The 15601-nt window shown below is 40.8% G+C and overlaps 1 protein-coding gene across 1 annotated transcript in view; it reads left to right on the top strand.

The window, feature by feature from the left end:
• The window catches only part of BCL2L14 (BCL2 like 14), a 352635-nt gene that overhangs the window by 46423 nt on the left and 290611 nt on the right, over positions 1-15601 (top strand). The window lies entirely within an intron of this gene.

Below are 15601 nucleotides of genomic sequence, written 5' to 3'. Positions count from 1 at the left end.
GCGGTATCTGCGGCATTATCTGCTTTTCCTATGCTGGGAAAACGCAAGAGGAAAATTAGACATTGAGATAGTAAGGTTTCTGTTCCACCTACTGCTACGCAGGTTGCCCTCAATTATAAGTCTGATGAGGAGGATACATCGGTAGCCTCTGAGGGTGAAATCTCAGATTCGGACAGTATTATTCCTTCATCTGATTTTGAAGAAGTAAACTTCAGATTTAAGCTTGATCACCTTTGTGTACTGTTAAAGGAGGTATTGACTACTTTGGATGACTCTGATACTTCTGTTGTTGTCAACCCTAAAAAGGCTAGTAAACTTAATAAATACTATGATGTTCCTTCCTCTTTGGAAGTTTTTCCTGTCCCAGACAGTGTGACAGAGATTATTTCACAGGAATGGGAGACGCCAGGGATTCCTTTCTCCCCGTCTCCTGTATTTAAAAAGATGTTTCCTGTTGCTGACTCCATTAAAGATTCTTGGTGCACTGTGCCTAAAGTAGAAGGGGCTATTTCTACTCTGGCTAAGAGAACTACTATCCCTATAGAGGATAGCTGCTCCTTTAAGGATCCCATGGACAAAAAAGCTGGAAGATTATTTAAAGATGTATGTTCATCAAGGTCTTCAATGGCATTCTGCAGTTTGTATTGCCACAGTAGCAAGTGCGACATCTTATTGGTGCAACGCTTTGTCTGAATCAATTTTAGTAGAGACTCCGTTGGAGGAGATACCAGATAGCATTAAGGCTCTCCAACTAGCCAATTCCTTTATTTCTGATGGTAACATGGGAGCCAAGATGTCTGGCTTCTCTGTCCTAGCCGTAGGGCATTGTGGCTAAAATCTTGGTCAGCTGATGTTACCTCTAAGTCAAAGCTTCTGGTGCTTTCTTACAAGGGGAAGACCTTGTTCAGACCTGGTCTGGCAGAAATAATTTCTGATATTATGGGTGGAAAAGGGTCTTTTCTACGCAAGACAAGAAGAACAGACTCAAAGGACGTCAAAGTAATTTTCGTTTCTTTCGTAACTTCAAGGGTCAAAAGTCTTCCTCTCCCTCTTCCAAGCAGGAGCAGTCTAAGACTTTTTGGAAGCCCAGTCAGTCTTGGAATAAGTGGAAGCAATCAAAGAAACCCTCAGCTGAGTCTAAGTCAGCATGAAGAGTCGACCCCCGGTCCGGGATCGGATCAAGTGGGGGGGACAGACTTTCCCTGTTTTGTCAAGCATGAAGACGAGATGTACCAGATCCTTGGCCTATGGACATAGTATCTCAGGGTTACAAAATAGAATTTAAAACTTTACCTCCCAGGGGCAGATTCCACCTCTCAAGATTATCTGTAGACCAGGTAAAAAGAGGCATTCTTGAACTGCGTTCAGGACCTTTCATCCCTGGTGATTGTTCCAGTAAGGTATCCGGGTCTAGAATTTATTCAAATCTTTCTGTGGTTCCCAAAAAAGAGGGAACTTTTCAACCCATTTTAGACCTAAAGTGCCTCAAGTTTCTCAGGGTACCATCCTTCAAAATGGAAACCATTCGTTTCATTCTTCCTTTGGTCCAAGAGGGTCAGTTCATGACGACCATAGACCTGAGGGACGCGTATCTTCATGTTCCCATCCACAGGGATCATCACAAATTCCTGAGATTCGCCTTTCTAGACAAACACTTTGTTTGTGGCTCTTCCTTTTCGCCTTGCCACAGCTCCTAGAATTTTCTCAAAGGTTCTGGGGGCTCTCTTGGCAGTGATCAGGTCTCGGAATTGCGGTGGCACCATACCTGGACGACATATTGGTTCATGCGTCATCTTTTTAACATGCAAACTCTCATACAGAGATCTTGTTGTCTTTTCTATTTTCCCACGGTTGGAAAGTGAATCTGGAAAAGAGTTCCCTTGTTCCAGCTACAAGGATGGTTTCTTTATAATGACACAGTGAGTCCATGGATCATCTAATTACTATTGGGAATATCACTCCTGCCCAGCAGGAGGCGGCAAAGAGCATCACAGCAAAGCTGTTAAATATCACCTCCCTTCCCTCCAACGCCAGTCATTCTCTTTGCCTACGTTAGAGCAAGGAAGTAGTAAAGTTTAGGTGTTTGAAAGAAGATTCTTCTAGCAAGATTTTATTATTTTTCAGCAGTGCAAGATTGTTCTGCTTTGTCCTAGGGTGTAGCCGTAGTCCATATCAGTCTCTTCAGTAGAGCAGTGGTGGCTTTTAACCCCTTAACGACAGAGGACGTACGTTGTTGGTCTTGGAAAGAGGTGGAAGCGATCCTGATCGCTTCCAGTCGCTTTCCTGTTATTGCAGTGATGCCTCGCTATCGAGGCATCCTGCAATAACGTTTCTTACCCCTCTGATGCAGAGAGACCCACTCTGTGGCCCTCTCTGCACTAGACATTGATGGCCGCAATCGGTGGGTGGAAGGCAGGTGGGCAGCCATCGATGGCTTCTTCCAGTAAGAGGGGGGCGGGTTTCGCTGGGGGCGGCGGGCGGGTGTGTGCACTGGGAGGGAGCGGGTGGGAACTGCTACACTACAGAAAATTTTGATGTTAAAAAGTGGGAGATAGGGGGGAGGGAATGGATGTAAAAACGATCTAAGGGATCTGGGAGGGGGTGGGGGGTTGGTCTTTGGGGGGGGAGCTACACTACAGAAATATGGTAGAGGGGGAGGGTTAGAGAGCTGTTTGGGGGGGGTCAGCGAGGTTGGGGGCTAAAGGGGGATCCTACACAGCAGCATATCTAAATATGCTTACATTTTTAAAAAAATTAAATGAGATACCATTTATTTTAGTACTGACAGACTTTCTGCCAGAACTTAAGATGACGGGGACAATTGTGGGGTGGGAGAGGGAAGAGAGCTGTTTGGGAGGGATCAGGAGGTGTGATGTGTCAGGTGGGAGGCTGATCTCTACACTAAAGCTAAAATTAACCCTGCAAGCTCCCTACAAGCTACCTAATTAACCCCTTCACTGCTAGCCATAATACACGTATGATGCGCAGCGGCATTTAGCGGGCCTTCTAATTACCAAAAAGCAACGCCAAAGCTATATATGTCTGCTATTTCTGAACAAAGGGGATCCCAGAGAAGCATTTACAACCAATGGTGCCATAATTGCACAAGCTGTTTGTAAATAATTTCAGTGAGAAACCTAAAGTTTGTGAAAAAGTGAACTTTTTTATTTGATCGCATTTGGTGGTGAAATGGTGGCATGAAATATACCAAAATAGGCCTAGATCAATAATTTGGGATGTCTTCTAAAAAAATATATATACATGTCAAGGGATATTCAGGGATTCCTGAAAGATGTTCCAATGTAACCAGCGCTAATTTTGAAAAAAAAGTGGTTTGGAAATAGCAAAGTTCTACTTGTATTTATTGCCCTATAACTTGCAAAAAAAGCAAAGAACATGTTAACATTGGGTATTTCTAAACTCAGGACAAAATTTAGAAACTATTTAACATGGGTGTTTTTTGATGGTTGTAGATGTTAACAGATTTGAGGGATCAAAGTTAGAAAAAGTGTTTGTGTTTTTTTTCAGTTTTTTCCGCATTTTTATAAAAAAAAATTATAGCAAATTATAAGTTATGATGAAAATTATGGTGTCATTAAAGTCAATTTAATGGCGAGAATAACGGTATATAATGTGTGGGTACACTAAATGAGTAAGAGGAAAATTACAGTTAAACACAAACACTGCAAAAAATTTAAAAATAGCCTTGGTCCCAAACGGACAGAAAATGGAAAAGTGCTGTGGTCAATAAGGGGTTAAGCAATGGGAACTTGTGGGGTACAATCCTCACTGCGCCCCCCATGTATATAATGCTGCCCTAACTTTGCAAGCCTGAGTAAGATTACTCAGTCTTTGTTTCTTCCACAGGTCCATGTGAGGGAACTGGCCTCTCAAACCTAGTGAGCTGCCTTGCAGAAGTCTAAATGTAAGTGCTGACTTTTTTTTTTTTCTTGGACACATATGCAGAAAAAAGATGGCATTTTAAAATCTGTTTATGGGAAAAGAGACATTCTCCTATTGCTAGGGGGATCATTTTATTATTGGCAGTAGTAGCAGGCACTGGGGACGAGGAGACCTATGGCTCAATAGGTGGTGTGTTATTTGTTATTTTACTCCCGGCGGCTTTAGTATACATTTAGCCGACCGGGAGGTTATTTTTGTAACACCCACGATGGGCAGGATTAGCCTTTTCCTTATACACGTCCTGTGTTCTGGAGAGGAGAATAGCTTTGTTGCAGTTGAGAGCAGTGTTACTGTTACCGGACTGCAATTTACAGTATAGTGAAGTTGGGTCCGGATTATCTAATAGAATATTCATTCATTGTCAGTAAGGCAGGTAAGCACCTCAGCCTGGCCTCAGTTAGCCTTGGCCCGGTTTATCAGGTTTCAGTCGGACAACATAACTTCAGTGGCTTACATCAACCATCAGGGGGGGGAACTTGGATTTCCTTGGCCATGACAGAGGTAGCCAAGATAATTCTGTGGGCGGAGACCCACAACTGCTGTCTATCTGCGATCCACATTCCAGGAGTGGACAACTGGGAAGCGGATTTTCTGTGTAGACAGACCTTTCACCCGGGGGAGTGGGAACTCCATCCAGAAGTGTTTTACAGGTTGATTCTCAAATGGAGACAGCCGGAAATGGATCTCATGGCATCTCGGCAGAATGCCAAGCTCCCGAGGTACGGATCAAGGGATCCTCAGGCTGTACTGATAGATACTGGTGGTCCCTTAGAATTTCAGTCTTGCATACCTATTTCCTCCGTTCGCTGTCCTTCCTCGGGTCATTGCGCGAATCAAACGGCAGAGGGCGTTGGTGATCCTCATTGCACCGGCATGACCTTGCAGGATCTGGTATGCAGATCTAGTGGAGATGTCATCTCTCCCTCCTTAGAGACTTCCACTAAGGAAGGACCTTTTACTTCAAGGGCCCTTCCTTCACCCAAATCTAGTTTCTCTGAAGCTTGACTGCTTGGAAATTGAACGCTTAATTTTATCTAAGCGTGGGTTTTCTGAGTCGATCATTGAGACCATGATTCAGGCTTGTAAGCCTGTTACCAGGAAGATTTACTATAAGCTATGGCGTAAATATCTGTATGGTGTGAATCCAGAGGCTACTCTTGGAGTAGAGTTCGGATTCTTAGAATTTTTTCTTTTTTCCAAGAGGGTTTGGAGAAGGGTTTATCGGCAAGTTCCTTAAAGGGTCAAATATCGGCTTTGTCTATTTTGTTACATAAATGTCTGGCGGATGTACGTGCAATCGTTCTGTCAGGCCTTGATCAGAATCAGGCCTGTGTTTAAACCGGTTACTCCTCCCTGGAGTCTTAACCTTGTTCTTAATGTTCTTCGGCAGGCTCCATTTTGAGCCTATGCATTCCTTAGATATTAAATTGTCATCTTGGTAGGTTTTGTTTCTTGTTGTTATTTCCTCGGCTCGTAGAGTTTCAGAGCTCTCTGCATTACAGTATGAGTCCCCTTACCTTATTTTTAGGTAACACACAAAGTTCATAAGAACTGCACGTTGTGATTCAACCACTGACTTTCTGAGTATACATCTTGGTTCTGCATATACAGTAATGAAATGGCGTGTTGTTTTAATCTTTTGGCAAGTGTAGTAAAACGAAAACTTCCCAAATACAACTTGTAAGTCAGTGAAAAGTAACCGACCTATGTGTTAGGCTGAAAGGATCAAGTGCTATTGGCGGCAAATTATGGCAGTATTTAAGTTCAAACTTGCGATAGTTCTTTAGTGAGAACAGCAGATATATGAGTAAAATAAGACAGGTACAATCTCACCGCTATTGCCGCTCTACGTCACGCCTCTCAGGCCGTCCCAATGCCAGGTATGGATTCACTCCTCCGGTATCCAAGCATACGATTAAATAAACAAATAGGGTTACCTGTATTGAGATTGATCACAGCCACAGGCCTTAGTGCAGGTAAAAAAGACTTCTTTATTCAAGTAGAATTCAACATTTACAGGGTGAACAGACTCAGGGGTACATTGAGCACAAACGTCCGACGCGTTTCCTGCCTGGAGGCATTTCGTCAGGGACTTACAAAGTCAAAATACAAACAGCTTAAAAGGGCTTACTTGCTTACGTAACAAAATTAGCACCTGCTCATTATGGCTGAAAGTGCAACTGCTGCCGTCTATGGGAATTTGCTACCGCTGGGTCCAAAAGAACCCCTTTGAACTGATCGGCGAGAGTAACAATGTGTCCATAGTGCCATATGTATATATATCTTGTATCCATATTGGTAAATTACACAGAAGACACATTGTGAATGTCGTAAACCAGTAACTTATTATGATAACGTTTTCCCAAAGGAGGCAGCCAAACATAACAGAAATTGCACTACAAACTATTCGTATGAGCAGGTGTTAAAGAGAACATAATTATTTTCAAGCTACAAATTCTAAAAAGAATAACAATATTATTCATGCAATGTACAGCGGACTCACAGAGGATTCAAACTGAGACATTTTCACAAGTCTCTTATATAAATTTAAGATGTTAAAAACAAGTGTTTAAGATTTGAACGGTCTTTGCAAAGGATATTAAATGTTACACATTTAGGAAAGAGTTTAAGGACTTATAGAATAATCAGTTCTTTTCCTTGGCTTGCTTTATTAGTTACAGTGTGAGTGTGAGCTAGCTGAACTCTTTGTGAAAAAACATAAGTTTTATTAAAGTGATGTGTGCAAGTGTGATTGAAAACTGAGACTTAAAATAAAGGGATGAATATGTGAAGTTAAAAAGAATATGAGGAGTTGGAAAGAAAATTTGATGTGCGAAAGATTTTCTTAAAGTAAAATGTCCTAAAATGGATCAAATCTGCCATTAGTCAGTGTTTATGTAGACACAGAAATAGTGAATAAACTGTGTGGACCATAGAATTAATATGTCCTAAAAGGGATCAAATCTAATATTAATCCGCGTCTATATGGACAGTGAAATGGTGTATAAACTGTGTAAGCAATAAGATTAATGTGATATTTAATAAACAAATAAAGCCAAGACTTAAAAATAATAAAACTAAATGTGCTGTAGTTGAGACCAAGGAGCTCTCAGGGGACAATACTTTAACAGGTATACTTCTTGATTTTTCGTGTATGTGTTTATAACTTATTGTAGACTATTAAATGTATATTTGTGTCATTGATGTGGATAATCTAGTCTATAAAGTATCTAAGATCTGTTATCTTATTGATGCCATTTGGAGTACCGGTCATTAAATTAAATATCCAAAAGGCCTCTTTTTTGTTCAGCTTGGCCGTTCTATCTCCACCTCTAATATCATAGGGGGCGTGGTCTATGCCTTGAAAGCTGAACATGGTACTTAGATTGTGATCATTGACTGGAATACCCAGAGAAATGAAGTGTTCAGCAAAGTGCTTGGCTACTGGGGTAGAGGGAGGGTCGTGTTTAATGGAGAGCAAATGCTCCCTGACCCTGTCCTTGAGTAATCTAGTTGTCCTGCCTACATATTGTTTGCAACAGATCTTGCAATTGATTAAATAAACCACAAATCTAGAATTACAATTAAGTCTAAATCTGATATCAAAACATTTGCCCGTGATTTTAGATTTAAATTCTTTGCCAGGGAGCGCAAATTCACAACTCTTACAGGGAGTCTTTTTACATCTGAAGAAGCCCTTTTCTGGTTGTAACCAAGAATTATTATTTTTAATTGAAAAATCTCTATTCAGATGGTTTCCAATAGTTCTTGCTTTTCTACTGACTACCCTTATGCCCTGACTTTGTAATGAATCTTGTAATAGGGCATCTCTATCTAATACAGGAAGATATTTCTTTATGATGTTATTGATGCTGTTAAACTGTCTACTGTAGCAAGTAGAAAAGGTTATAGGTGGATTCTGACTTTTCCGATTGTTACTGTTATCGTTATGTGATCTGGTTTTTAGGGTGTCCTGAAGGAGCTTATCTCTGTTCATGAGTTCAACATCTTTGCTAACTCTTTCTAAGGTGCAAATGTCGTAACCTCTGATGTGAAGTCGCTGAGTGAGAGAATGTGCTTGTTCTGTAAAAGTAGTTTGTAGTGCAATTTCTGTTATGTTTGGCTGCCTCCTTTGGGAAAACGTTATCATAATAAGTTACTGGTTTACGACATTCACAATGTGTCTTCTGTGTAATTTACCAATATGGATACAAGATATATATACATATGGCACTATGGACACATTGTTACTCTCGCCGATCAGTTCAAAGGGGTTCTTTTGGACCCAGCGGTAGCAAATTCCCATAGACGGCAGCAGTTGCACTTTCAGCCATAATGAGCAGGTGCTAATTTTGTTACGTAAGCAAGTAAGCCCTTTTAAGCTGTTTGTATTTTGACTTTGTAAGTCCCTGACGAAATGCCTCCAGGCAGGAAACGCGTCGGACGTTTGTGCTCAATGTACCCCTGAGTCTGTTCACCCTGTAAATGTTGAATTCTACTTGAATAAAGAAGTCTTTTTTTTACCTGCACTAAGGCCTGTGGCTGTGATCAATCTCAATACAGGTAACCCTATTTGCTTATTTTTAGGTAGTTTTGCATACTAAGTTAGAGTTTCTCCCTAAAGTGGTTTCAGATCGGAACAATAATCAGGAGATTGTTGTTCCTTCTTTATGTCCTAATCCTTCTTCTCATAGGGAACGTCTGCTGCACAACCTAGACGTGGTGCGTGCATTGAAATTCTATTTACAGGCGACTAAGGATTTTCGTCAGTCTTCTGCTCTGTTTGGTTTTCTCGGAGAAACGTAAGGGGTAAAAAGCTACGGCTACTTCTTTCTTTGTGGCTGAAGAGTATAATTCGCTTGGCTTATGAAACTGCTGGACAGCAGCCTCCTGAGAGAGTTACAGCTCATTCTATGAGGATTGTTTCCTCTTCCTGGGCATTCAAAAATGAAGCTTCTGTGGAACAGATTTGCAAGGCTGCAACTTGGTCCTCTCTTCACACTTTTTCAAAATTCTATAAATTTGTTACTTTTGCCTCGACTGTGGGAGAAAGGTTCTTCAAGCAGTGGTGCCTTTTGTTTAGGTTCCCTGACTTATCTGTGTCCTCTAGCTTGGGTATTGATTCCCAATAGTAATTGGATGATCCGTGGACTCAACGTGTCATTAGAAAGAAAAATTAAATTCTTGCTTACGTGATTTTATTTATTTCTTGACACGGTGAGTCCACGGCCCGCCATATTTTTAAGACAGGTTTTTTTATATGTTCTAAACCTCAGACACCTCTGCACCTTGTTGCTTCCTTTCTCTCCTTTACTTAGGTCGAATGACTGGGGTTGGAGGGAAGCGAGGTGATATTTAACAGCTTTGCTGTGGTGCTCTATGCCGCCTCCTGCTGGGCAGGAGTGATATTTCCAATAATAATTAGATGATCCATGGACTCACTGTGTCAAGAAAGAAATACATTTATCAGGTAAGCATAAATTTCATTTTTTCTTAGGGCCCATAATAGATTCCCTATCTATGAAACTTTTTCTGTCTGAGGTCAGAAAATCCAAAATTCTCTCCTCTTGCCTCTCTTCAGTCTACTGTTCGGCCATCAGTAGCTCAATGTATGGAGGTAATTGGTCCGATGGTCGCTTCCATGGACATCATTCCCTTTGCCAATCCTTCTCATAAAGAACGTCTGTTGCACAATTTGGATGTTGTGCGTGCTCTAAAATTCTACCTACAGACGACTAAGGATTTTCGTCAGTCTTCTGCCCTGTTTGTTTCTCAGGAAAGCGTAAGTGTCAGAAGGCTACTTCTCTTTCCCTCTGGTTGAGAAATCTGATTCGTTTTGCTTATGAGACTGCTGGACAGCAGCCTCCTGAGAGAATTACAGCTCATTCCACTAGGGCTATCTCCTCTTCTAAGGCTTTCAAAATGAAGCTTCTGTGGAACAGATTTGCAAGGCTGCAACTTGGTCCTCTCTGCATACTTTTTCCAAATTTGCCTTGGCTGAGGCCTCTTTTGGGAGAAAGGTTCTTCAAGCGGTGGTGCCTTCTGTTTAGGTCTGCCTGTCTTGTTCTCCCTCCCTGATTGTTCTGTGTCCTCTAGCTTGGGTATTGGTTCCCACTAGTAATTGAATGACGTCATGGACTCTCCATATCTTAGGAAAGCAAACAAAATTTATGCTTACCTGATAAATGTCTTTCTTTCTGGATATGGAGAGTCAACGACCCCACCCTTTATTAAGACAGTTATTTTTTTACTAAACCTAAGGCACCTCTACACCTTTGTGTTATTCCATTTCCCTACGGATGAATGACTGGGAATTATGGGTAGGGGAGTGACACTTAACAGCTTTGCTCGGGTGCTCTTTGCTGCCTCCTGCTGGCCAGGAGTGATATTCCCACTAGTAACTGAATGACATCGTGGACTCTACATATCCGAAAAGAAAGAAATTTATCAGGTAAGCATACATTTTTGTTTTCATGGTGTTCTTCCCATAATTATTCCTGGCATTCGTTTTGGATTGCTAGGATTCTTCAGTTTCTTTAGGATGGTTTGGGTAAAGGTTTGTCTGCCAATACTTTGAAATGACAAATCTCTGATCTTTCTATTTTATTTCACAGAAAGATTGCTAATCTTCCTGATATTCACTGTTTCTTTCATGTAATTAGCAAGAGTCCATGAGCTAGTGACGTATGGGATATACATTCCTACCAGGAGGGGCAAAGTTTCCCAAACCTCAAAATGCCTATAAATACACCCCTCACCACACCCACAATTCAGTTTTACAAACTTTGCCTCCGATGGAGGTGGTGAAGTAAGTTTGTGCTAGATTCTACGTTGATATGCGCTCCGCAGCAAGTTGGAGCCCGGTTTTCCTCTCAGCGTGCAGTGAATGTCAGAGGGATGTGAGGAGAGTATTGCCTATTTGAATGCAGTGATCTCCTTCTAAGGGGTCTATTTCATAGGTTCTCTGTTATCGGTCGTAGAGATTCATCTCTTACCTCCCTTTTCAGATCGACGATATACTCTTATATATACCATTACCTCTGCTGATTCTCGTTTCAGTACTGGTTTGGCTATCTGCTATATGTAGATGAGTGTCCTGGGGTAAGTAAGTCTTATTTTCTGTGACACTCCTAGCTATGGTTGGGCACTTTGTTTATAAAGTTCTAAATATATGTATTCAAACATTTATTTGCCTTGACTCAGAATGTTCAACTTTCCTTATTTTCAGACAGTCAGTTTCATATTTGGGATAATGCATTTTAATTTAACATTTTTCTTACCTTAAAATTTGACTTTTTCCCTGTGGGCTGTTAGGCTCGCGGGGGCTGAAAATGCTTCATTTTATTGCGTCATTCTTGGCGCAGACTTTTTTGGCGCAAAAATTCTATTTCCGTTTCCGGCGTCATACGTGTCGCCGGAAGTTGCGTCATTTTTTGACGTTATTTTGCGCCAAAAATGTCGGCGTTCCGGATGTGGCGTCATTTTTGGCGCCAAAAAGCATTTAGGCGCCAAATAATGTGGGCGTCTTATTTGGCGCGAAAAAATATGGGCGTCACTTTTGTCTCCACATTATTTAAGTCTCATTTTTTATTGCTTCTGGTTGCTAGAAGCTTGTTCTTTGGCATTTTTTCCCATTCCTGAAACTGTCATTTAAGGAATTTGATCAATTTTGCTTTATATATATGTTGTTTTTTCTCTTACATATTGCAAGATGTCTCGCGTTGCATCTGAGTCAGAAGATACTACAGGAAAATCGCTGTCAAGTGCTGAATCTACCAAAGCTAAGTGTATCTGCTGTAAACTTTTGGTAGCTATTCCTCCAGCTGTTGTTTGTATTGATTGTCATGACAAACTTGTTAAAGCAGATAATATTTCCTTTAGTAAAGTACCATTGCCTGTTGCAGTTCCTTCAACATCTAAGGTGCAGAATGTTCCTGATAATATAAGAGATTTTGTTTCTGAATCCATAAAGAAGGCTATGTCTGTTATTTCTCCTTCTTGTAAACGTAAAAAATCTTTTAAAACTTCTCTCCCTACAGATGAATTTTTAAATGAACATCATCATTCTGATTCTGATGATTCCTCTGGTTCAGAGGATTCTGTCTCAGAGGTTGATGCTGATAAATCTTCATATTTATTTAAAATGGAATTTATTCGTTCTTTACTTAAAGAAGTACTAATTGCTTTAGAAATAGAGGATTCTGGTCCTCTTGATACTAATTCTAAACGTTTAGATAAGGTATTTAAAGCTCCTGTGGTTATTCCAGAAGTTTTTCCTGTTCCTAATGCTATTTCTGCAGTAATTTCCAAAGAATGGGATAATTTGGGTAATTCATTTACTCCTTCTAAACGTTTTAAGCAATTATATCCTGTGCCGTCTGACAGATTAGAATTTTGGGACAAGATCCCTAAAGTTGATGGGGCTATTTCTACCCTTGCTAAACGTACTACTATTCCTACGTCAGATGGTACTTCGTTTAAGGATCCTCTAGATAGGAAAATTGAGTCCTTTCTAAGAAAAGCTTATCTGTGTTCAGGTAATCTTCTTAGACCTGCTATATCTTTGGCTGATGTTGCTGCAGCTTCAACTTTTTGGTTGGAAACTTTAGCGCAACAAGTAACACATCGTGATTCTCATGATATTATTATTCTTCTTCAGCATGCTAATAATTTTATCTGTGATGCCATTTTTGATATTATCAGAGTTGATGTCAGGTTTATGTCTCTATCTATTTTAGCTAGAAGAGCTTTATGGCTTAAAACTTGGAATGCTGATATGGCTTCTAAATCAACTTTACTTTCCATTTCTTTCCAGGGTAACAAATTATTTGGTTCTCAGTTGGATTCCATTATTTCAACTGTTACTGGTGGGAAAGGAACTTTTTTACCACAGGATAAAAAATCTAAGGGTAAAAACAGGGCTAATAATCGTTTTCGTTCCTTTCGTTTCAACAAAGAACAAAAGCCTGATCCTTCATCCTCAGGAGCAGTTTCAGTTTGGAGACCATCTCCAGTCTGGAATAAATCCAAGCCAGCTAGAAAGGCAAAGCCTGCTTCTAAGTCCACATGAAGGTGCGGCCCTCATTCCAGCTCAGCTGGTAGGGGGCAGGTTACGTTTTTTCAAGGAAATTTGGATCAATTCTGTTCACAATCTTTGGATTCAGAGCATTGTTTCAGAAGGGTACAGAATTGGTTTCAAGTTGAGACCTCCTGCAAAGAGATTTTTTCTTTCCCGTGTCCCAGTAAATCCAGTAAAAGCTCAAGCAATTCTGAAATGTGTTTCAGATCTAGAGTTGACTGGAGTAATTATGCCAGTTCCAGTTCCGGAACAGGGGATGGGGTTTTATTCAAATCTCTTCATTGTACCAAAGAAGGAGAATTCTTTCAGACCAGTTCTGGATCTAAAAATATTGAATCGTTATGTAAGGATACCAACGTTCAAGATGGTAACTGTAAGGACTATCTTACCTTTTGTTCAGCAAGGGAATTATATGTCCACAATAGATTTACAGGATGCATATCTGCATATTCCGATTCATCCAGATCATTATCAGTTCCTGAGATTCTCGTTTCTGGACAAGCATTACCAGTTTGTGGCTCTGCCGTTTGGCCTAGCTACAGCTCCAAGAATTTTTACAAAGGTTCTCGGTGCCCTGCTGTCTGTAATCAGAGAACAGGGTATTGTGGTATTTCCTTATTTGGACGATATCTTGGTACTTGCTCAGTCTTTACATTTAGCAGAATCTCATACGAATCGACTTGTGTTGTTTCTTCAAGATCATGGTTGGAGGATCAATTTACCAAAAAGTTCTTTGATTCCTCAGACAAGGGTAACCTTTCTGGGTTTCCAGATGGATTCAGTGTCCATGACTCTGTCTTTAACAGACAAGAGACGTCTAAAGTTGATTACAGCTTGTCGAAACCTTCAGTCACAATCATTCCCTTCGGTAGCCTTATGCATGGAAATTCTAGGTCTTATGACTGCTGCATCGGACGCGATCCCCTTTGCTCGTTTTCACATGCGACCTCTTCAGCTCTGTATGCTGAAGCAATGGTGCAAGGATTACACGAAGATATCTCAACTAATATCTTTAAAACCGATTGTTCGACACTCTCTAACATGGTGGACAGATCACCATCGTTTAATTCAGGGGGCTTCTTTTGTGCTTCCGACCTGGACTGTAATTTCAACAGATGCAAGTCTCACAGGTTGGGGAGCTGTGTGGGGATCTCTGACGGCACAAGGAGTTTGGGAATCTCAGGAGGTGAGATTACGATCAATATTTTGGAACTCCGTGCAATTTTCAGAGCTCTTCAGTTTTGGCCTCTTCTGAAGAGAGAATCGTTCATTTGTTTTCAGACAGACAATGTCACAACTGTGGCATACATCAATCATCAAGGAGGGACTCACAGTCCTCTGGCTATGAAAGAAGTATCTCGAATTTTGGTTTGGGCGGAATCCAGCTCCTGTCTAATCTCTGCGGTTCATATCCCAGGTGTAGACAATTGGGAAGCGGATTATCTCAGTCGCCAAACGTTGCATCCGGGCGAATGGTCTCTTCACCCAGAGGTATTTCTTCAGATTGTTCAAATGTGGGAACTTCCAGAAATAGATCTGATGGCGTCCCATCTAAACAAGAAACTTCCCAGGTATCTGTCCAGATCCCGGGATCCTCAGGCGGAGGCAGTGGATGCATTATCACTTCCTTGGAAGTATCATCCTGCCTATATCTTTCCGCCTCTAGTTCTTCTTCCAAGAGTAATCTCCAAGATTCTGAAGGAATGCTCGTTTGTTCTGCTGGTAGCTCCGGCATGGCCTCACAGGTTTTGGTATGCGGATCTTGTCCGGATGGCCTCTTGCCAACCGTGGACTCTTCCGTTAAGACCAGACCTTCTGTCACAAGGTCCTTTTTTCCATCAGGATCTGAAATCCTTAAATTTAAAGGTATGGAGATTGAACGCTTGATTCTTGGTCAAAGAGGTTTCTCTGACTCTGTGATTAATACTATGTTACAGGCTCGTAAATCTGTATCTCGAGAGATATATTATAGAGTCTGGAAGACTTATATTTCTTGGTGTCTTTCTCATCATTTTTCCTGGCATTCTTTTAGAATACCGAGAATTTTACAGTTCCTTCAGGATGGTTTAGATAAGGGTTTGTCCGCAAGTTCTTTGAAAGGACAAATCTCTGCTCTTTCTGTTCTTTTTCACAGAAAGATTGCTATTCTTCCTGATATTCATTGTTTTGTACAAGCTTTGGTTCGTATAAAACCTGTCATTAAGTCAATTTCTCCTCCTTGGAGTTTGAATTTGGCTCTGGGAGCTCTTCAAGCTCCTCCGTTTGAACCTATGCATTCATTGGACATTAAATTACTTTCTTGGAAAGTTTTGTTCCTTTTGGCCATCTCTTCTGCCAGAAGAGTTTCTGAATTATCTGCTCTTTCTTGTGAGTCTCCTTTTCTGATTTTTCATCAGGATAAGGCAGTGTTGCGAACTTCTTTTGAATTTTTACCTAAAGTTGTGAATTCCAACAACATTAGTAGAGAAATTGTGGTTCCTTCATTATGTCCTAATCCTAAGAATTCTAAGGAGAAATCGTTGCATTCTTTGGATGTTGTTAGAGCTTTGAAATATTATG

This window comes from Bombina bombina, chromosome 6 (assembly GCF_027579735.1).
Source record: "Bombina bombina isolate aBomBom1 chromosome 6, aBomBom1.pri, whole genome shotgun sequence".
Lineage (NCBI taxonomy): Eukaryota > Metazoa > Chordata > Amphibia > Anura > Bombinatoridae > Bombina > Bombina bombina.
This window is presented reverse-complemented; position numbering and strand designations above follow the sequence as displayed.